The 23,121-nt window shown below is 42.1% G+C and overlaps 1 protein-coding gene across 4 annotated transcripts in view; it reads left to right on the forward strand.

Annotated features, from left to right (window-relative positions):
• The first annotated feature begins 2,290 nt into the window (after positions 1–2,290).
• LOC115204240 (gamma-aminobutyric acid receptor subunit alpha-3) overlaps positions 2,291–23,121 on the forward strand; it is a 139,024-nt gene continuing 118,193 nt past the window's right edge. For 2 of the 4 annotated variants that reach the window (XM_029769641.1, XM_029769645.1), the window contains exon 1: positions 2,291–2,458. The gene's annotated coding sequence lies outside the window, so the exon portion shown is untranslated. Of the gene's footprint in view, positions 2,459–2,720; positions 3,025–3,759; positions 4,015–23,121 lie in introns of those variants that run through there. The other 2 variants (XM_029769642.1, XM_029769643.1) reach the window with 2 other exon arrangements.

Raw genomic sequence — 23,121 nt, forward strand, 5'->3', positions numbered from 1 at the left:
AAATTAACATTCAGTGCTCTGGCAACAGCTCTGGTGGACGTTCCTGCAGTCAGCATGCCAATTGCACGCTCCCTCAAAACATGAGACATTTATGGCATTGTGTTGTGTGACAAAACTGCATATTTTAGAGTGACCTTTTCTTGTACCCAGCACAATGTGCATCTGTGTAATGATCATGCTCTTAAATCAACTTCTATACATGCCACACCTGTTAGTTGGATGGATTATCTTAGCAAAGGAGAAATGCTCACTAACAGGGATATAAACAAATTTGTGCACAAAATTGGAGCGAAATAAGCTTTTTGTGAGTATGGAAAGTTTTTGGGATCTTTTATTTCCACTCATGAAACATGGGACCAACTGTTTACATGTCAAATGTATATTTTTGTTCGCTATACCCATTGGAAGCTAATGATATCTACTGTCCTAGATAGCTTTTCAGCTGTCCTTAGATTATGCTGAGAAACAAGACCAAACACATAGATTCTACTGATTAAGCCTTTCAAATCAATGTCCTAGTAGGAGGAGAAACTTTTATTTTTGGAAGACTGCATCTCTTTCCTTCCAATGACACTCTCTTTGATTTGCACTGGTAGTGCTCTTCAAACAAAGAATGTTTGCTAAATAGTATGAGAGAAATAGCACATCTTGGGTGAACGTCAGCACAATCAGACTGCTTAACCAAATTTAATGCCAGGTACAGTACATTTCAGAAATAGCTGATGGGTTTCAAAGGTTTGTAGTATAATAATGACTGAATTACTTTAAATACACACTGGATGCATATACTGTAGATATATCAACACAATAGTGCTCTGTCAAGTTACAATACAAGTATTTGGCTAATTAACTAGATAGGTAAACTAATTTACTCACATTTGAACCCAGACTCACTTATTCACTCTTCAAGTATATAGAAATGACATTTAAACTAAGTAATTACTCATGGAATATTCTCAAAGGACTATAAGCCTCCCTGCTGTAACCCTCAGAATACAGTGAACCGCTTGCTGCCATACACCGCTCTCTGAAAGCAAAAGTTGACTTCTTAGATGTCTTAGATGTCTTCTAAACCAATGAGGGAGAGGATGACTACTTTGGTGTGTTCTGAGGTCTTTGTATTTCCTGTGGTCTTCTCAGCTGTGTTCACACACAGCCTACATGAGTGAGACATCAATAAAACATGAAGGAAACCTGTAGGAGTAATGTGTTAGGAAAATATCTGGCAACAGTATAGGTGTTATTTATGTATGGTGGGACGGGCAGATCAACAGGTGCAAGTGTGCTATGATGTATTACTATGTGCTAACAGTTATATGTCCATGACCATGTCCAGCTGTCCATGACTCCACACTAAATCATGATCCTTGTACCTAATGCACCTCCTCTGGCACTACCAAAGCAATTCATATTGGGACTTAGGCTAGTATGTTGGTATAATCATAGAGAACAACATCATGGGTTGAAAAACAAGTATGGTGAGGTTTGAAAACAAGCTGAAGACAATGTGATTGAAACTGTAGCCATAGCAGGGACTTCAGCCCTCTCTAAAATACAGCGGAGGCCAAATAAGTTCATTATTGTGCAATGGACCTCTGTTAAAACACTGAGAAGAGCTCTTCTGATACTGACAGGGTTGTGTTTTTGTGACTTTGGGACATAGAGCGGTTTCAAACCAACACGCACACACACACACACGCACACACAGACACACACACACACACACACACACACACACAGGGGCTAAATAGTACAGACAAGTCAAGGGCACTGTAGCTTTCAATGTAAAAAGCAGATGGCTCTCTTTATTTTGGCCAAATTAGCTCCATCATGTGTAGCCTAAATTGATTTTGTGCATAATAAAGCAATTTGAGTCATGGGCCAGGGCAGAACATTGTCTGATGGGCCTGCCTGTCTGGACTGCATGAGGTAGATGGGTTACAAGAGGACATACTGTAGGCAGTGTTTGGTGGGTGCTTCTAAACTGATGTAGGCTATAACCAATAATATCCTCATCCCCTGACTCATCGCGCATTGGGCAAAGTGGTTAATGACATTATGGTAGATAGCTACTCACCCCAAAACACTGAAGATAGGGCAGCCGACATTTTCAAGTTGTTATGTGACTGTTTTTCATGTTCATTTAGGGCACAATTATGGTTGCAAAGGTAGTTAAGTGTGCGCAAAAAAAGTGTTTGGGGGGATTTGCTGGTAGGTAGCCAGCACCAATCTGAGAGGGGTAGAATGAGGGGGCGGGAAGGTTAGTTTGAAGAGGGCAGGCTTTCCACGATGACAGCACTTTCCCTATAATAATTTCACCCTACCAAAACCCCTTCAAAATCCAGTGGACATACATAAGAATTGCCGTAGAAGTCAGTTGGAACAAAACAGCGCGCATTGACGCAACGAAAATCTAAAGTCGGAAGAAAATAAGAGCAAGAACAAACGTTGTTTTCTGGTGAGAATGTGTGTATTGTGTGTGTCTGGTTGTCAGTAAATTGTTGTCCAATGTTTTGTGTGTGTCAATGTTAATCATTGACAGGCATTGAATATGATATACTGCAGTGTTTCATTCACAAGCAACAACCTGCTGTTTGTGGTGTGCACATAATTGCGTTAAGGTAACAGGTTTCTCCTTGCTTAACTGCAGTAGAGGGAAGTGTATACCTCGGATTTGAGGTGGTTCTGATGAGAAAACGCGGTGCTGTCAATAAATTAAAAGGTGCATTTGTTTTAAGTGTGAAAATGCACATTTACCATGCGGACTATTTGTGCGGTACGCTTTTTACTCACTTACGTCGGTCTATGTTATAGAAAGAGCCAGTTGAATCGACTTACTCAGGACACTGTCTTCTAACGGGAAATGCGACACCAATCCGAAGGCTATAATGTTACTTATCGTATCGATAAATAAAACACGTCTCTATTATTTGTAATACTTTTAAATCTATCCAGACTTGCCAGATAGCCTTTTCTCTTGTGATTTGGTCAAATTATTGGAAACGGCAGAGCATCACTGAACAGGTAGGCTACATATCGAATAACCTTGAAATATATCGAGACTGTTTGATGTTATCGAGGGTTACTCAGATTTCGGTGTTATTTAGCCTATATTTAGACAAATTCTTTCAAATCAAACGCCATTACCAACTAGTAGATACACTGACGACATGTAACAAATAGTCTAGTTCATGTTCTCCAAACTGTCCATAAACGACAAAAAAAGAAAAAATGAGTAAGTTATCTCAATGCGGGATGAAAATGAGTCAAGAGAAAACATATCAAATTCTAATACAACCTTAGGGTTTCATATCGAAGCACTCTCATAAATGTTTGATTCAGAGGACCTACGTGTATCTGCTCACTGTGACTATAGGCAATGATGCAGTTCATATACTGTGTGTGTGTGTGTGTGTGTGTGTCTGTCTGTCTGTGTGTGTGTGTGTGTGTGTGTGTGTGTGTGTCTGTCTGTCTGTGTGTGTGTGTGTGTGTGTGTTTGGGTGTGCGTGTATACAGTCTAGTAAAAAAGATAAAGTAAAAAAATACACTATTGAATGGGTCAGAAATAGGCCAAGACTGTAAAAAAAAAATACCAACTGGATATCACGAAATTGGGGGAGAAAAATGGGTAAAAAGTAAAACAATTATAACAGAAATAATTAATACAAAAATCTAAACTGAAGCCTTAATTAAGACCCCAAAATGGGCCAGTGCAAATGAAAAATCACATGAAAGATTTCGAGTACAACAGATTCACAGGTTTCTCAAGGGAAGATAATGGAGTTCTGTCTTCTGTACTGAACATGGACGGTTAAGTGCGCTACAAAAACGGCAGAAGAAAGTGGGTCGGAAAGCACCAAAGGGTCTACACCCAGAGCGCCCATTTCTGTCCAGCTGCAGAGCAGGACTCAGGCCTGTCCTCGACCACAGGCCACCGAATACAAACACTGACCTAAGAGATTTGTCTCATTCAGCAGCAGAGCAGAGGGGAGGTTTCAACAGTTTGGAAAAACGGTATGCCTATATACTTCTTTATTAGCGTTTCCTCCTCCACTTTCCTCCTTTCCTCCTCCTCCACTTTTCCTCCTTCTCCTTCTCCAGCATTTCCTCCTCCACTCCATTCTTATTGTCTGAAGGATAGAGTGGACTGATGCTATTTGAAGTCCTTCCCTTATGAGATCACAGAAAGAGGTGCTATACATCAGACTTTAGTGGTTTCGTTTACAATTTCATCTCCCATCAACTCTTAGGCTCCTTTGCCATCCCATGTTGTTGGCTCCTCTCTGGAAAGAAAATCCCCTGCAATTTTTTATACATTTTTTATTTGGCCTTTATTTAACTAGGTAAGTCAGTTAAGAACAAATTCTTATTTTACAATGATGGCCTACCCCTGCCTAACCCTACCCTAACCCGGACGACCCTGGGCCAATTGTGTGTCGCCCTATGGGACTCCCAATCATGGCCGGTTGTGATACAGCCCGGGATCAAACTAGGGTCTGTAGTGACACCTCTAGCACTGAGATGCAGTGCCTTAGACCGCAATGCTTCAAAGACATACGCTCAATGACCAAAAGTATGTAGACATCTGCTCGTCGAACATCTCATTCCAAAACCCCCTTTGCTGCTATAATAGCTTTCACTCTTCTGGGAAGGCTTTCCACTAGATGTTGGAACATTGCTGTGGGGACTTGCTTCCATTCAGCCACAAGAGCATTAGTGAGGTCGGGCACTGATGTTGGACGATTAGATCTGGATCAAGTCTGGGTTACAATTCATCCCAAATGTGTTCGATGGGGCTGAGGGCAGGGCTCTGTGCAGACCAGTCAAGTTATTCCACACCAATCTCGACAAACCATTTCTGTATGGACCTCGCTTTGTGCCCTGGGGCATTGTCATGCTGAAACAGGAAAGGGCCTTACCCAAACTGTTGCCACAAAGTTGGAAGAACAGAATCGTCTAGAATATCATTGTATGCTTTAGCGTTAAGATTTCCCTTCATTGGAACTAAGGTGACTAGCCTGAACCATGAAAAACAGCCCCAGACCATTATTCCTCCTCCACCAAACTTTACAGTTGGCAATATGCATTGGGGCAGGTAGCCTACTCCTGGCATCCTCCACACCCAGATTCGTCTGTCACCAGATAGTGAAGCGTGATTTGTCACTCAAGAGAACATGTTTCCACTGGCCCAGTCCAATGGCAGCGAGCTTTACACCACTCCAGCCAATGCTTGGCATTGCGCATAGTGATCTTAGGCTTGTGTGCGGCTGCGCGACCACGGAAACCCATTTCACGAAGCCCCCGACAGACAGTTATTGTGCTGATGTTGCTTCCAGAGGCAGTTTGGAACTCGGTAGTGAGTGTTGCAACCGAGGACAGATGAATTTTATGCGCTTCAGCACTCGTTGGTCCTGTTCTGTGAGCTTATTTGGCCTACCACTTTGTGGCTGAGCCGTTGTTGCTCCTAGGCGTTTCCACTACACATTAACAGCACTTACAGATGACCGGGGCAGATCTAGCAGGCCAGACATTTTAAGAACTGACTTGTTGGAAAGGTGGCATCCTATGACGGTGCCACGTTGAAAGTCACTGAGCTTCTTTCTCAGTAAGGCCATTCAACTGCCAATGTTTGTCTATGGAGATTGCATGGCTCTGTGCTCATTTTTATATGCCTGTCAGAAACGGTTGTGTCTGATCTAGCCGAATCCACTAATTTGAAGGCGTGTCCGCATACTTTTGTATATATAGTGTAAATGCTTTCATTGGACACAGACTAGCCTGGGTGTCTGCGGGTTTCCCCTTCCATCTCTCTGTCCTGCTCTCTGCATTATTCAGGGCTCATAATACGATGACTCCCTACCTGGACTCTGAGTGTGACCACAGGAAAAACGACTTTCCTCTGCCAGCTTCTTCATCTGCTCAGACATATGGAGCAAAGAGCCTCTGTCACAGTGCACAGCTAGGTGGTGGAGGAGTGAGACATTCAGATTTACAGATCCAGCAGGGAATATGGTAATATGGGAGGACGTATTTGAGAGAATAGACAGTGAAGGGAGTCAGCTTTTTCTCTGAGACGCAGCAACTATTCACTGCTCCCTCATGAGTCATGACTCAGCGAGCTTGATCCCAATGAAGTGGCATGTTTGGGAGGTCTCTGTGGAGTTTTCTTTCTCTGGATCCTGCATATGAGCAAAGTGAACAGGCTATGGGGATGAGTTAGTTTGGGGTAATGAGTTAGACCCGAGTTGCTCTTTGTTTCTCTCTTTCTCTTTCTTTCTCAAAGGCAGATTCTCTATAAAGATCCACCTGTAGGGTATTAGGGTGCGGAACTCTGTTTGTAACCTTCGAAGCCTCCTACTGGAGCTTTACATTATTTGATCGGGCACTGAACTGCGTAACCCACATAATCTACCAGTCATGTACAAAGGATTGAAGCCATCTCTGCTCTTTGGCACTGTTGTCATGGTAAACAACTCGAAGCCACCAAGTGATTGCAGCAAATTCTCTTCTCCATAGGCTCCTTTTGGAGATGCGGATGTGCCTGGTGGGGAGGGGGAGGAAGATGAGGAGGAGGAAGATGAGAAGGCAACCTCCAGGCGAGCAGGGTCATAGACCAAACAGTCATTCCTTATATTCTGTCCAGCTGTTTTGTTTGCCTCACCGTGCACACATTGTCTATTACAGCGCTGGACAGAGAAGTCACACAGAAAGGCAATTGAAGCAATTCACTTTCCATGCATGGAAAGTTTGTTTGTTGTGCTTCTTGAATTAACATATAATAATGCAGTGTGACACGTCTGCCTAACGCAGGGGAAGGTTCAGGTGTGCTAATGAGATCCATGGCATTGTTTAGGTCTCTGCTACTGCTGCTGTTGTTGATATTGCATTATGTGAAGTCTGTGTTTTCCCTGGAAGGGCTAAAGCTGCATCTGTCACGTAAACACATTTTGGCACACTGCTAATGTGAAGTGTCGCGATGGCTTCAAGGTATTTTTTTTCCTGTGTGTGTGTGTGTGTGTGTGTGTGTGTGCGTGCGTGTGTGCGTGCGTGCGTGCGTGAGTGTCTACTAACAGCTTGGTATACACATAGTGTCAGTTAATCACTAACTAGCTAAGCAGCAGGTATGTCTCTATCTTTTTTCTCCAGCACCATAAGGGTCAGGGCGACCCACAGAATATTTCAGTGAAGCGTACCGTGTCTGTCAAAGCTAGAAGTCGAATGACAGTTCAAATAAAATAAAATAAAATAAAATAAAATATAATTGTATTTGTCACATGCGCCGAATACAACAGGTGTAGACCTTACAGTGAAATGCTTACTTAAAAGCCCTTAACCAACAATGCAGTTTTAATAAAAATACCACCCCCCAACATTTTAAAAATAAATAAATAAATAAAAAAGTAACAAATTATTAAAGAGCAGCAGTAAAATAACAACAGCGGGGCTATATACAGGGTGTACCAGTACAGAGTCAATGTGCGGGGGCACTGATTAGTTGAGGTAATTGAGGTAATATGTACATGTAGGTAGAGTTATTAAAGTGACTATGTATAGGTAATAACAGAGAGTAGCAGCAGCGTAAAAGAGGGGGGAAGGGGGCAATGCAAATAGTCTGGGTAGCCATTTGATTAGATGTTCAGGAGTCTTATGGCTTGGGGGTAGAAGCTGTTTAGATGCCTCTTGGACCTAGACTTAGCGCTCCGGTACCGCTTGCCGTGCGGTAGCAGAGAGAACAGTCTATGACTAGGGTGGCTGGAAACTTGGACAATTTTTAGGGCCTTCCTCTGACACCGCCTGGTATAGAGGTCCTGGATGGCAGGAAGCTTGGCCCCAGTGATGTACTGGGCTGTATGCACTACCCTCTGTAGTGCCTTGTGGTCGGAGGCCGAGCAGTTGCCATACCAGGTAGTGATGCAACCAGTCAGGATGCTCTAAATGGTATAGCTGTAGAACCTTTTGAGGATCTGAGGACCCATGCCAAATCTTTTCAGTTTCCTGAGGGGGAATAGGTTTTGTCGTGCCCTCTTCATGACTGTCTTGGTGTGCTCAGACCATGTTAGGTTGTTGGTGATGTGGACACCAAGGAACCTGAAGCTCTCAACCTGCTCCACTACAGCCCCGTCGATGAGAATGGGGGTGTGCTCGGTCCTCCTTTTTCTGTAGTCCACAATCATCTCCTTTGTCTTGATCACGTTGTGGGAGAGGTTGTTGTCCTGGCACCACACGGCCAGGTCTCTGACCTCCTCCCTATAGGCTGTCTTGTCGTTGTCGGTGATCAAACTTAATGAGGGTGTTGGAGTCGTGACTGTCCGTGCAGTCATGAGTGAACAGGGACTACAGGAGGGGACTGAGCACGCACCCCTTAGGGGCCCCTGTGTTGAGGATCAGTGGTGAATGTGCTGTTACCTACCCTTACCACATAGGAGAGGCCCGTCAGGAAGTCCAGAATCCAGTTGCAGAGGGAGGTGTTTAGTCCCAGGGACCTTAGCTTAGTGATGAGCTTTGAGGGCACTATGGTGTTGAACGCTAAGCTGTAGTTAATGAATTGCATTCTCACATAGGTGTTCCTTTTGTCCAGGTGTGAAAGGGCAGTGTGGAATGCAATAGAGATTGCATCATCTGTGGATCTGTTGGGGCGGTATAGAAATTGGAGTGGGTCTAGGGTTTCTGGGATAATGGTGTTGATGTGAGCCAAGACCAGCCTTTCAAAGCACTTCATGGCTACAGATGTGAGTGCTACTGGTCGGTAGTCATTTAGGCAGGTTACCTTAGTGTTCTTGGGCACAGGGATTTTGGTGGTCTGCTTGAAACATGTTGGTATTACAGACTCAGACAAGGAGAGGTTGAACATGTCATTGAAGACACTTGCCAGTTGGTCAGCGCATGCTCGGAGTACACGTCCTGGTAATCCGTCTTGCCCTGCGGCCTTGTGAATGTTGACCTGTTTAAAGGTCTTACTCACATCGGCTGCGGAGATCGTGATCACACAGTCATCCGGAACAGCTGATGCTCTCATGCATGTTTTAGTGTTACTCAAAGTGAGCATAGAAGTTATTTAGATCGTTTGGTAGGCTCATGTCGCTGGGCAGCTCTCAGATGTGCTTCCTTTTGTAGTCTGTAATAGTTTGGAAGCCTTGCCACATCCGATGAGCGTCAGTGCCGATGTAGTACGATTCGATCTTAGTCCTGTATTGACACTTTGCCTGTTTGATGGTCTGTCGGAGGGCATAGTGGGATTCTTTATAAGCTTCCAGGTTACAGTCCCGGTCCTTGAAAGCGGCAGCTCTACCCTTTAGCTCAGTGCGGATGTTGCCTGTAATCCATGGCTTCTGGTTGGGTATGTACGTACGGTCACTGTGGGGACAACGTCATCGATGCACTTATTGATGAAGCCAGTGACTGATGTGGTGTACTCCTCAATGCCATCAGAAGAATCCTGGAACATATTCCAGTCTGTGCTAGGAAATCAGTCCTGTAGCTTAGCATCTGCTTCATCTTACCACTTTTTTATTGACCGAGTCACTGGTACTTCCTGCTTAATTTTTTGCTTGTAAGCAGGAATCAGGAGGATATAATTAAGGTCAGATTTGCCAAATGGAGGGCGAGGGAGAGCTTTGTACGCGTCTCTGTGTGTGGAGTAAAGGTGGTCTAGAGTTTTTTCCCTCTGGTTGCACATTTAACATGCTGGTAGAAATTTTGTAAAAATGGATTTAAGTTTCCCTGCATTAGTCCCCGGCCACTAGTAGCGCCGCCTCTGGATGAGCGCTTTCCTGTTTGCTTATGGCCGTATACAGGTCATTGAGTGCGGTCTTAGTGCCAGCATCGGTTTGTGGTGGTAAATAGACAGCTACGAAGAATATAGATGAAACAATCTACCTAGAGAGTTGTGGTCTACAGCTTATCATGTGATACTCTACCTCAGGTAGATTAGTAGCACCGCCTCTTCATTGACTTCCAAGATAATATTGACATCTAGTTAATATCTCTAATTTGATCACTTTATGTCTTTTTAAAGGCACTATTCTGACAGACTGTTTGAAATCAGACTCAGAGTTAGCTCTCCTTATAGCATGAGATTTAAATGATGAAACTGATGTTGATTAATAAATCATACCGACAAATGGACCTCTCTCTGTCTGTAAGAGAGAAAATAAGAGTTGAAGAAGAAGTGAACTCGGTTTAATCCCTTTCCTGTAGTTGGAGGGAAGATCTGAGTTACGAGGCTGAAGTTGTCGGCTCTTGGTTAACAAGATGTACTATGAGCACAGGCATGCAGAGAGAGAGATGTAGAGAAGAGTTGAACGCCACTAGTAGCGCCGCCTCTGGATGAGCGCTTTCCTGTTTTCTTATGGTCGTATACAGGTCATTGAGTGCGGTCTTAGTGCCAGCATCGGTTTGTGGTGGTAAATAGACAGCTACGAAGAATATAGATGAAACAATCTACCTAGAGAGTTGTGGTCTACAGCTTATCATGTGATACTCTACCTCAGGTGAACAAAACCTTGGATGTTGTGCACCAGCTGTTGTTTACAAATATATATAGACCGCCACCCCTTGTCTTACCAAAGGCTGCTGTTCTTTACTGCCGAAACAGTGTATAACCTGCCAGCTGTATGTTTTTCATGTCGTCTTTCAACCACGACTCGGTGAAACAAGATATTACAATTTTTTATGTCCCGTTGGTAGTTTAATCTTGATCGTAGGTCATCGATTTTATTTTCCAATGATTGCATGTTGGCCAAAAGAACGGATGACAGTGGGGGTTTACTTGCTCGCCTACGAATTCTCATAAGGCAGCCTGACATCCGCCCCCTTTTTCTCCATCTTTTCTTCACGCAAATGACGGGGATTTGGGCCTGTTCCCGGGAAAGCAGTATATCCTTCACGTCGGACTCTTCTTCCAGTTCGAGGTGAGTAATCGCTGTTCTGATGTCCAGAAGTTATTTTCGGTCATAAGAGACGGTAGCAGCAACATTATGTACAAAATAAGTAAAAAAAATAAGTTACAAACAACACAAAAAAACTAACAAAATAACACAATTGGTTAGGAGCACTTAAAACGTCAGCCATCCTCAACGACGCCATTCTACAAATCCAGAAGGTGTTCATTAAAATAGTCCTTTTGGAATAAAGAATATCCTGCATGAATTGTTGTATTGACCAACACTGTACTGTCTGCCTGTAGGCTTCTCTTCAGGAAGTTCAGACAGTACAACACAGTGAGATGGTGTCCTGATGGACAAGATACGCTACAGGTGTTTTCACACAGATAGCATTGAACAGTTAAGCCCTAATTTGTCTGTGAAGTCGATGTACAGGCTCTTAGATTTACTGTATTTTATCAAGCAGAGTGTTGAATTTTAGAAGAGGGAAAAAAGTTACAAACAGTTGTTATGAAAATGGATTCAAAGTCAAATATGAGGGCATGATGTCATAGCTTTGGCTTAAGGATATTTTCCTGGCTTCACTCTCTCTCTAAGAATGACCTGGTTCTGTCTTTGAGGGACTCAACGTTCTAACCCACCATCCACTTTGGGCTTAAGGGCTCAGTGTGATTAGTAGAGACCTGGGCCTTTTCTCCGTTCAACTCTTCTCTACATCTCTCTCTCTGCATGCCTGTGCTCATAGTACATCTTGTTAACCAAGAGCCGACAACTTCAGCCTCGTAACTCGGATCTTCCCTCCAACTACAGGAAAGGGATTAAACCGAGTTCACTTCTTCTTCAACTCTTATTTTCTCTCTTACAGACAGAGAGAGGTCCATTTGTCGGTATGATTTATTAATCAACATCAGTTTCATCATTTAAATCTCATGCTATAAGGAGAGCTAACTCTGAGTCTGATTTCAAACAGTCTGTCAGAATAGTGCCTTTAAAAAGACATAAAGTGATCAAATTAGAGATATTAACTAGATGTCAATATTATCTTGGAAGTCAATGAAGAGAAACAGCAGGTGGGACTTTTATTCAATTTGTGCCTAATTTAAATGGTAGATTTTCTGATTAGAACATCTGCAGTCTTATACATCTGCATTGGAACAGTCATTCCAATCCCAAAGTTGTTACTCAGAGTGGGACCATCAATGTTTCAACACATTTTTCAGATGCAAGAACAAATTTATAAGAAATGAATGTAGGGAGGGCCAGTGGGCCAGGCATGATTCAGTGCTGGGGCACTGAGAGCAAATGTCTGGAGAGAGTACTTGTCATGCTCCTTTACAGGGCATCTCAGGGACAGTCTTGGGACAGGTGCTTGATGGTATTGATAGGCTGGAAGTCCCAGCAGAACCTAAAAAGCTTGTCTCATACTCTCCCCATTGGTGTCTCCTACTCTTCCAACTCATCCATAAGACCTGGCCATGACAGTTCTGGAACGGAATGAGTACTGACTGACAGTTGCTGTATGCTCTCCAGGTCTCTAGTTCCCTACATCCTCTCTCTCTCTCTCTCTCCAGCTCAGCATGGGAGGGCATACAGTATGCAAAGGTCTGCCTCTCTTACTTCCATTTCTAAGTTAGCATGTAGGTTATTCAGGATTTGTAACAATGAACGGTGCTGAGAGATGCAGGTATGATTCAACAGTACTATACAACCAACCCAAAACACAGAGATCTTGTACTCACGAAGTTGCTTCAAATGAGCAACTTATAATTTCCAGTCTACAGTTCTTCTTGCAAGGTCTCTATGGGTCCGGTGTCAGCCGTGCAGTCCAAGCACCAGTACAGTGATTTCCCCCTTAGTGAGGCTCGTGTTTACCACGTTATGTTACACCACCAGTTTTGTAGAGACCGTCCTCTGTGGACGCCTGACGGAGTGAGCATTTCATAAATGTGCTTTTGGACATTTGAGGAAAAGAGCATTAACCCCCCAGCCTCTTGCCCCCAATCCATCATGCTGTCATCCCTTCGCAGGCAGGCAGGCAGGTAAGCAGTAGGGATGGTGGTAAATTCTATAGTTACATATCCTGATTATTATTTTTGAAGATATATTGTATCATATCCTTTTGACAATATTGCAAATATTATTTTTGCTCTGGTTGGCTGTACCTGCACCAAAACTCCACTATTTTTCCTTCATAGCTTGTTCTCCATCTTCTTTTCAGCACGTTTATTTCTGTGACTGGATGGGGTTTTCCTGGAGCGTACATTTGTACATCTACAATACATTATAGTGCATTTTGCAGTGCATATAGGGGAAACACTGGTCTTTGCCTGTCTTCACCGCTATTGGGATGATAATTGTGTGGGTTGTTTGGATGTTTGGGTAACCATCAAATGGCTAACGAACTACACAACTCCTGTATATTTCAAGACTTCCATTCATTTGTGTGGGGTCATCTTAGTTGAAAAACAGTATCATTTTCATTTCTCAGGACAGGAAGAAAATGTGTGTAGGGTTTCATGTAAAAACATCCTCACTGCAACAATATGTCTAATCAGTATGATCAGTTTATCACACCTCATCACCGTTTACATGTACCAACATGCCCTATTAGACAGCATGCTTTTACACTATCCCTAACTCATGTGACATAATAGAAAAATCAATAAATCAAAAGCATCAATAAATAAGTTAAGTGTGGAATGTAGCATTGTTATCTGTGGTATGCTTGATTGCTAGTGTTTCTGAGGAAGAGCAGCCACTGCATTTGCTGGGGGAGAAATGCTGCAGTTAAAGCTAGTCTGGTGCTGCTGGAGTATGATCCATTGGCCACTTAGGCACTGAAAACGCTACTTATAATGAGATTTCTTTCTGCTCCTTCCTCTCCTTGTCTTGAGCAAACATAGCAATTTCTGATTCCTCCTCTGTACCCCAAGGCTTTCTCCATCTCACTGTCTAATAACTCTTACAGAGGAAACAGTCAAATGTTGTTATAGGAATATGTGAAGTGAAGATACTGCACCTGACTGCAGAGAATCATTACTTTACCATAAAGCATAGTTATTTTCTAAAATGGCTCTTCACTGCAGTATGGATCTCTTTAGTAGTGTTTCCTCCACCATGGCTTTGTTAGTAGGACACAGACTGATAGTGTATGTAAATCCACAGTATTAGTGTCTCCAGTGAGTGGAGATGTAAACCATAGCAGGTACTGTAGTAGAATTATCCCCATCGTCCCTGTCATCTCCTGTTCACAACAACAACTATCATTGGCCTAATCACTCGCTGCATATTTTTCTCATAATTTTGGTTTGTTCAGTTTACTTCTTTGTCGTGAATCACATGATTCTATTGTGAGATGTTTGCTTTGCCCCATTTACCCCATCGTGTCTCAATAGCTTAAAAATGAATACGCCGATTTAAGAATAATCAGAGCAGCAACATATTGTATAGCAGCCACCCAAGTAATAGACTGTTCTCTCTGCTACCGCACGGCAAGCAGTACCAATGCACCACGTCTTGAACCAACAGGACCCTGAGTAGCTTCTACTCCCAAGCTATAAGACTGCTAAATAGTTAGTCAAATAGTTAACCAATAGCTACCCGGACAATCTGCATTGACCCTTTTTGCACTCTTTTGACTCATCACATATGCTGCTGTTACTGTTCATTATCTATCACTTTATCCCTACCTATATGTACATATCTACCTCGATTACCTCATACCCCTGCACATATACTCTGTACTGGTACAGGGAGGGGCAAGTGCAGCTTCTTCAGTTCTTGCAGTTCAACCTCCAATTATTGCTGGTGGTTTGAACAATAGTCTTGACAATGCCTGCCAAAACAATATATAATGGCAAATGATGAAATACATACATTTTTTGGGGTGATAGGTAGCCTAGCGGTTAAGAGCATTGGACCAGTAACCAAGAGGTTGATGGTTCACATCCCTGAGCTGGCAAGGTAGAACAAATCTGCTGTTCTGCTCGAGTAAGGAAGTTAACTGTGCTTCTGCATTGCTTTAGGCTGGGTTTCTGTATAGCACTTTGTGACATCGGCTGATGTAAAAAGGGCTTTATAAATACATTTGATTGAGTTAACCCCCAACAACTGCTTCGTGGGTGTCGATTTAAGGCAGCCTCCCGCACCTTCCTGATTCGGAGGAGTTGGGGTAAAAGCGGAAGACACATTTCGGTTGAATGCATTCAGTTGTACAACTGACTAGGTATCCCCTTTCCCTTTACCCGTGTATATAGCCAAGTTATCGTTACTCATTGTGTATTCATTCCTTGTGTTATAAGTTTTCTATTTTTCTGTTATTTCTGTTATTTTTTTCTCTCTGCATTGTTGGGAAGGGCCTGCAAGCATTTCACTGTTAGTCTACACTAGAGGTCGACCGATTATGATTTTTCGACGCCGATACCGATTATTGGGGGACCAAAAAAGCCGATACCGATTAATCGGACGGTTTTTATTTATTTATTTATTTGTAATAATGACAATTACAACAATACTGAATGAACACTTATTTTAACTTAATATAATACATCAATAAAATCAATTTAGCCTCAAATAAATAATGAAACATGTTCAATTTGGTTTAAATAATGCAAAAACAAAGTGTTGGAGAAGAAAGTAAAAGTGCATTATGTGCCATGTAAGAAAGCTAACGTTTAAGTTCCTTGCTCAGAACATGAGAACATATGAAAGCTGGTGGTTCCTTTTAACATGAGTCTTCAATATTCCCAGGTAAGAAGTTTTAGGTTGTAGTTATTATAGGAATTATAGGACTATTTCTCTCTATACGATTTGTATTTCATATACCTTTGTGTCACAAAAAGTGACGTGTTGAATTGACCAAACTGCAGCGGGTATGTGGATACTCATTCTTTTAATGGAAAAAACGAAAAGCATCCACAGGAAAAACAAAACAATAAACAGTACTCACGACTAGACAGTGTAGCAGGCTCAATAAACGCAGTGCTCACCAACAATTACCCACAAACACACAGACAAACACACCCTACTAATATAGGACTCCCAATCAAAGGCAACTCAACACACCTGCCTTCAATTGGGAGTCCAATCCCAATTAACTTTACATAGAAAACAAACCTAGAACCTATACCCACAACTAACTAACTAAACCTAGAAATACATAAACACAGAGCAGTGCCCAAACCCCCCGGAATACATAAATAAAACAACCTACTACCTACACCACCACCCCAAACCATATAAAACAACTACCCTCTGCCACATCCTGACCAAACTCCAACAACAAATAACCCTTAACTGGTCAGGACGTGACACTTTGACTATTGGATGTTCTTATAGGCACTAGTATTACCAGTGTAACAGTATAGCTTCCGTCCCTCTCCTCGCTCCTACCTGGGCTCAAACCAGGAACACATCGACAACAGCCACCCTCGAAGCAGCGTTACCCATGCAGAGCAAGGGGAAACAACTACTCCAAGTCTCAGAGTGAGTGACGTTTGAAACGCTATTAGCGGGCACCCGGCTAACTAGCTAGCCATTTCACATCGGTTACACCAGCCTCATCTTGGGAGTGGATAGGCTTGAAGTCATAAACAATGCAATGCATTGCGAAGGGCTGCTGGCAAACGCACTAAAGTGCTATTTTGAATGAACGCTTACGAGCCTGCTGGTGCCTACCATCGCTCAGTCAGACTGCTCTATCAAATATCAAATCATAGACTTAATTATAACATAATAACACACAGAAACACGAGCCTTAGGTCATTAATATGGTCGAATCCGGAATCTATCACGTTTATTCTTTCAGTGAAATACGGAACCGTTCTGTATTTTACCTAACGGGTGGCATCCATAAGTCTAAATGTTCCTGTTACATTGCACAACCTCCAATGTTATTTCATAATTACGTAAAATTCTGGCAAATTAGTTCGCAACGAGCCAGGCGACCCAAACTGTTGCATATACCCTGATTCTGCGTGCAAGGAACGCAAGAGAACTGACACAATTTCACCTGGTTAATATTGCCTGCTAACCTGGATTTCTTTTAGCTAAATATGCAGGTTTAAAAATATATACTTCTATGTACTGATTTTAAGAAAGGCATTGATGTTTATGGTTAGGTACAGTCGTGCAACGATTATGCTTTTTTTTCCGCAAATTCGCTTTTGTTAAATCATCCCCCGTTTGGCGAAATCGGCTGTCTTTGTTAGGAAGAAATAGTCTTCACAGTTCGCAACGAGCCAGGCGGCCCAAACTGCTGCATATACCCTGACTCTGTTTGCAAGAGAAGTGACACATTTTCCCTAGTTAAAAGAAATTCATGTTAGCAGGCAATATTAACTAAATATGCAGGTTTAAAAATATATACTTGTGTATTGGTTTTAAGAAAGGCATTGATGTTTATGGTTAGGTACACATCGGAGCAAAGACAGTCCTTTTTCGCGAATGCGCACCACATCGATTATATGCAACGCAGGACTGGCTAGATAAACTAGTAATATCATCAACCATGTGTAGTTAACTAGTGATTATGATTGATTGATTGTTTTTTATAAGATAAGTTTAATGCTAGCTAGCAACTTACCTTGGTTTCTTACTGCATTCGCGTAACAGGCAGGCTTCTCGTGGAGTGCAACGTAAAGCAGGTGGTTAGAGCGTTGGACTAGTTAACCATAAGGTTGCATCCCCAAGCTGACAAGGTAAAAATCTGTCGTTCTGCCCCTGAACAAGGCAGTTAACCCACCATTCCTAGGCCGTCATTGAAAATAAGAATGTGTTCTTAAAAACCTGTTGAGGATCTTATCCCGATCTTATCCCGGTATTGGGATTCATTGTCATGTGACCATGGCGGGGAATTCAAAACTGCAAGAGTAATCATTTCAAAAAATCAAATAATCAACTATTTTCCTCCATTTGAAAGATATATCTCCTAAATCTAACCACGCTGTCCGATTTTCAGAGGCATTACGGAGAATGCATAAAGTTAGGTTATGTGAGGAGAGTACATTGACAATAGCTGCGTGTAATGTTTAGCCAATTCAAAGAAGGGCATCAACAGACAGAAAACTAGCTAGAATTATGCACTTACCTTTGACAATCTGCATCAGATGACACTCATAGGACATTATGTTATACAATACATGCATTTTTAGTTCCATCAAGTTCATATTTATATCCAAAAACAGCATTTACAGTCGCGGTGAAATTCAGAATTTTTTTCGGCTCGAATGCACCCAGTGAATCCAGCATTACAAATCACGGAATTACTATTCGAAAACATTGGTAAATTATAATATTGTCATTCAAAGAATAATATATTATCATCTCGTAATTGCTACCGAAGGGCCAGATCTCAAAATAACTTTACTGGGAAATCACATTTTGTATAAACTGGGTACTATGCTAACAACAATAAGCTATATGCTAAGCTAAGCTAAGCTATACCGTTAGCATTAGCATCATCTAATATCGATAATAACATTCTAAATATCCCCTTACCTTTGATTATCTCCATCAGAAGGCGCTGCCAGAGATCCCAGGTCCAGAACAAATGTGGTTTCTTTTGACAAAGTTCATAATTTATGTCCAAATAGTTAGCGTTCAGTAGGCTCCCACAAAATGAGGTGGGCAGTGTAAAGTCACGTCGAAAAACTAAAGAAAACCTAGTAAATAATCTATTTACGTTTGTTTAAACATGTCAAACGTTGTTTAGCACTAATCTTTTGTTCCATTTTTAACGTGAAACATCAGTAAACATCAGTAATATTTTCACACAACCTATCAAGTGTCTAGAATAAACGATAATGACAAAGGCACTCTTCTCAGATTCATGCGCAGGCGCAAAAAATGAAGTGATGACGTGTCAACTTGTAAGCTTTCTAATTCGGTGTGTATTTATCACAGATGCTTCAAACAACTTTCTAAAGATCGTTGACATCTAGTGGAAGCAGTAGGAGTTGCGAACTGAATCCTTTCTCACTGTGGTATCTTTAAAACAATGACACTAAATAGTACAGTCACAAAATTCTCTTTTTTTTTTATCTATTTTTCACAGGTTTTTGCCTGCAATATGAGTTTTGTTATACTTACAGACACCATTCAAACTGTTTTAGAAAATTCAGAGTGTTTTCTATCCGAATGTGTTAATAATATGCATATCCTAGCTTCTGAGTTGGTGTAGGAGGCAGTTAAAAATGGGCACATATTTCTTTCAAAATTCTCAATACTGCCCCCGTGGCCCGTAGAGGTTAACTGACTTGCCTAGTTAAATAAAGGTCTAAAAAAATAAATAAATAAAAAAACGGCACATCGGTGGCCAAAAATACCGATTACCGATTGTTATGCAAACTTGAAATCGGCCCTAATTAATCGGCCATTCCGATTAATCGGTCGACCTCTAGTCTACACCTGTTGTTTACGAAGCATGTGACAAAAACAATTTGATTTGATATAAAAGTCAAGGTTTTGCCTAAGTGGTGGAAAAGGTGGGCTGTATATGATGTAACATAGCACAAGGTAATACGACATTGCTTTGAGTGCAGGTGGTGTGCTGAAGTAGAGATTGGTCTTCAGCAGGAACCCTTAATGCTCTAAGACAGATTTTGCATGGGAGGCAAACTTCTATCCCAAGTTTAACATCTGCTTTCCATTGGAATGGGAAAAGTGTGTATTTCATGTACTGTTGTAATGATCTGTGCAGAGGCTGTTGAAGTATCCTGCAGGTCTCTAGAAAGACTAATTGTACGGTCACACTAATTTGCATAATTATTCTAAAAGTATTTTATCACCACAAATCTAGCTATTTAGCTGAGTATATGTGTGTGTGGAGGCTTGAGATGTGTATCTGGATAGATACACAGGGTGGGATTTCATTATGCTACACAATATTGAAGCCTTCACCGTTATCCTATTGCCCGTTGCGAGTGCCTGTTTGGGGTCATTCCAAATAGTTAAATGTCTTATCTCTCTCGCACCAGTATGTACATATATGAAGGTTGCTTGTCTGCTATGTAATTCCAGTTTGTATTGTCATACAGCTTTCAGACTCATGGGTTGTGCTATATTGTGAAATATAAATACATTTGTGGCATCTTCCCCACTTGTGCCCTTTTTGAAACATACAGTGAGGGAAAAAAGTATTTGATCCCCTGCTGATTTTGTACATTTGCCCACTGACAAAGAAATGATCAGTCTATAATTTTAATGGTAGGTTTATTTGAACAGTGAGAGACAGAATAACAACAAAATAATCCTGAAAAACGCATGTCAAAAATTGTATAAATTGATTTGCATTTTAATGAGGGAAATAAGTATTTGACCCCCTCTCAATCAGAAAGATTTCTGGCTCCCAGGTGTCTTTTATACAGGTAACGAGCTGAGATTAGGAGCACACTCTTAAAGGGAGTGCTCCTAATCTCAGCTTGTTACCTGTATAAAAGACACCTGTCCACAGAAGCAATCAATCAATCAGATTCCAAACTCTCCAGCATGGCCAAGACCAAAGAGCTCTCCAAGGAATGGGCTACAAGACCTGGAATGGGCTACAAGACCATCGCCAAGCAGCTTGGTGAGAAGGTGACAACAGTTGGTGCGATTATTCGCAAATGGAAGAAACACAAAAGAACTGTCAATCTCCCTCGGCCCGGGGCTCCATGCAAGATCTCATCTCGTGGAGTTACAATGATCATGAGAACGGTGAGGAATCAGCCCAGAACTACACGGGAGGATCTTGTCAATGATCTCAAGGCAGCTGGGACCATAGTCACCAAGAAAACAATTGGTAACACACTACGCCGTGAAGGACTGAAATCCTGCAGCGCCCGTAAGGTCTCCCTGCTGAAGAAAGCACATATACATGCCCGTCTGAAGTTTGCCAATGAACATCAATGATTCAGAGGACAACTGGTGAAAGTGTTGTGGTCAGATGAGACCAAAATGGAGCTCTTTGGCATCAACTCAACTCGCCGTGTTTGGAGGAGAAGGAATGTTGCCTATGACCCCAAGAACACCATCCCCACCGTCAAACATGGAGGTGGAATCATTATGCTTTCGGGGTGTTTTTCTGCTAAGGGGACAGGACAACTTCACCGCATCAAAGGGACGATGGACGGGGCTATGTACCGTCAAATCTTGGGTGAGAACCTCCTTCCCTCAGCCAGGGCATTGAAAATGGGTCGTGGATGGGTATTCCAGCATGACAATGACCCAAAACACACGGCCAAGGCAACAAAGGAGTGGCTCAAGAAGAAGCACATTAAGGTCCTGGAGTGGCCTAGCCAGTCTCCAGACCTTAATCCCATAGAAAATCTGTGGAGGGAGCTGAAGGTTTGAGTTGCCAAACGTCAGCCTCGAAACCTTAATGACTTGGAGAAGATCTGCAAAGAGGAGTGGGACAAAATCCCTCCTGAGATGTGTGCAAACCTGGTGGCCAACTGCAAGAAACGTCTGACCTCTGTGATTGCCAACAAGGGTTTTGCCACCAAGTACTAAGTCATGTTTTGCAGAGGGGTCAAATACTTATTTCCCTCATTAAAATGCAAATCATTTTATAACATTTTTGACATGCATTTTTCAGGATTTTTTTGTTGTTATTCTGTCTCTCACTGTTCAAATAAACCTACCATTAAAATTATAGACTGATCATTTCTTTGTCAGTGGGCAAACGTACAAAATCAGCAAGGGATCAAATACTTTTTTCCCTCACTGTAATATGAGCAAATGCTTAACTGGATCGTGTTCACATTCCATGTATTAGTTCTATGGGAATTACTGTATCCGCAGAGCTGTTCATTTCTGTATTGTACAGTTTGCAGAGTTTGATAAATGGGTGTCAAATATTGCAGATAAAGCAATATCTTAGAAGAAATTGCCCAATCGTGCTTTATTTGAACACATGTATGTAGGTTGGTGGGCATTATAGAACTTACCCTTTCTTTAGTTGACAGTTGCATATAAATGAACTGTCAATGGATTTCTGAAAATATGTATTGAGTCGATGTTGTTTGTTAGCCATCCATATGATGTTTAGTCAAACACAAGATGTTTCTTGGCCAGGACTCCTCCTCATCACGCATGAGTCAGTGTTTCCCTGTCTGCTCTCGCCAGAGGGAGCGTAAACATTGCTTTGAAGTGGATTATACAGCCCAAGGAGCAGACTTAGACCAGCCCGCCCCGTTCCCACTGCAGCATCCCATATGCTTATCACATTCATATGAAAGCCAAGTTGTTTTTGCTTAGCCTCAGACACTAACCATGCCTATTTCATGAGGAGTCATTCTTGCTCTTGGAGGTGATATGTCCTTAATTGGCAAACACCTCTCTCTGCCCCTGTCATGATTCAGCCCATCAACTTGTACAGGCTTTAGAGGAGCCAGGCTGTTGAAAGGCCATGTTGACCTTGCCTAGTCAGCTATTAAAGTCAGTTCCATCTCTGCTGTCTGCTCCTTGAGTCCTGTAACCGCAGCACTAATATCACAGTATCACATTAATACATATCTTAATCAAGTTGACTCACCTTGCAGTCAGAAGTGACTAAATGTGGTTCCCTTTTGATTTACCTGGCCTGTCAGAGTCCCCTGTACCTCCCACTAGTGTGCTGAATGTCCTGGACTGTTAGATTTAGGGGTTGCAAAGTCAAAGCTGTCAGATGGTTAGTGCCATTTCAGCCCCCCAGCCTGTGTGTGAACAGGAGTAGACAGCCCAGGCTGAAGCTACTGCCACCGTGGAGGTGTGGTGTCTCTGGTGGCTTGGTGGGTACTGTAGTGTCAACTTTATGAATAATGAGGGGAGAGAATATCTACAATGCCTTCAGAAAGTATTCACACCCCTTGACTTTTTCCACATTTTGTTGTGTTACAGCCTGAATTTAAAATGGATGAAATATATTTTGAATACTTTCTGAAGGTATTGTAAATTCCCATATGTTCATAGAAAGTAAATGATAAAATGCCACAGATATAGGAAAGTAGCCTCGTACAACCATCCTGATCTCGCGAGCTTACATCCGTGTAGCGAAACAGAATGTGAGCTGGCCAGATCCAAATGGTCATACGAGGTTAATAGTACAGGGGTAGAATGAAACATTGCATAGAGGAGAATTCCAGTCCACTTGGTATTATCAAAAGAGGCCCTGTGGGTGGCATGAAATCTGGGGGCACCAGCTCAGACAAGGGAGAGGACGGTAGTTTAACTTCTTGCCTGCTTGCAGTCCAGTGACAGTGACACTGTCTGTTTATAGCCC

Source organism: Salmo trutta, chromosome 12 (assembly GCF_901001165.1).
Source record: "Salmo trutta chromosome 12, fSalTru1.1, whole genome shotgun sequence".
NCBI lineage: Eukaryota > Metazoa > Chordata > Actinopteri > Salmoniformes > Salmonidae > Salmo > Salmo trutta.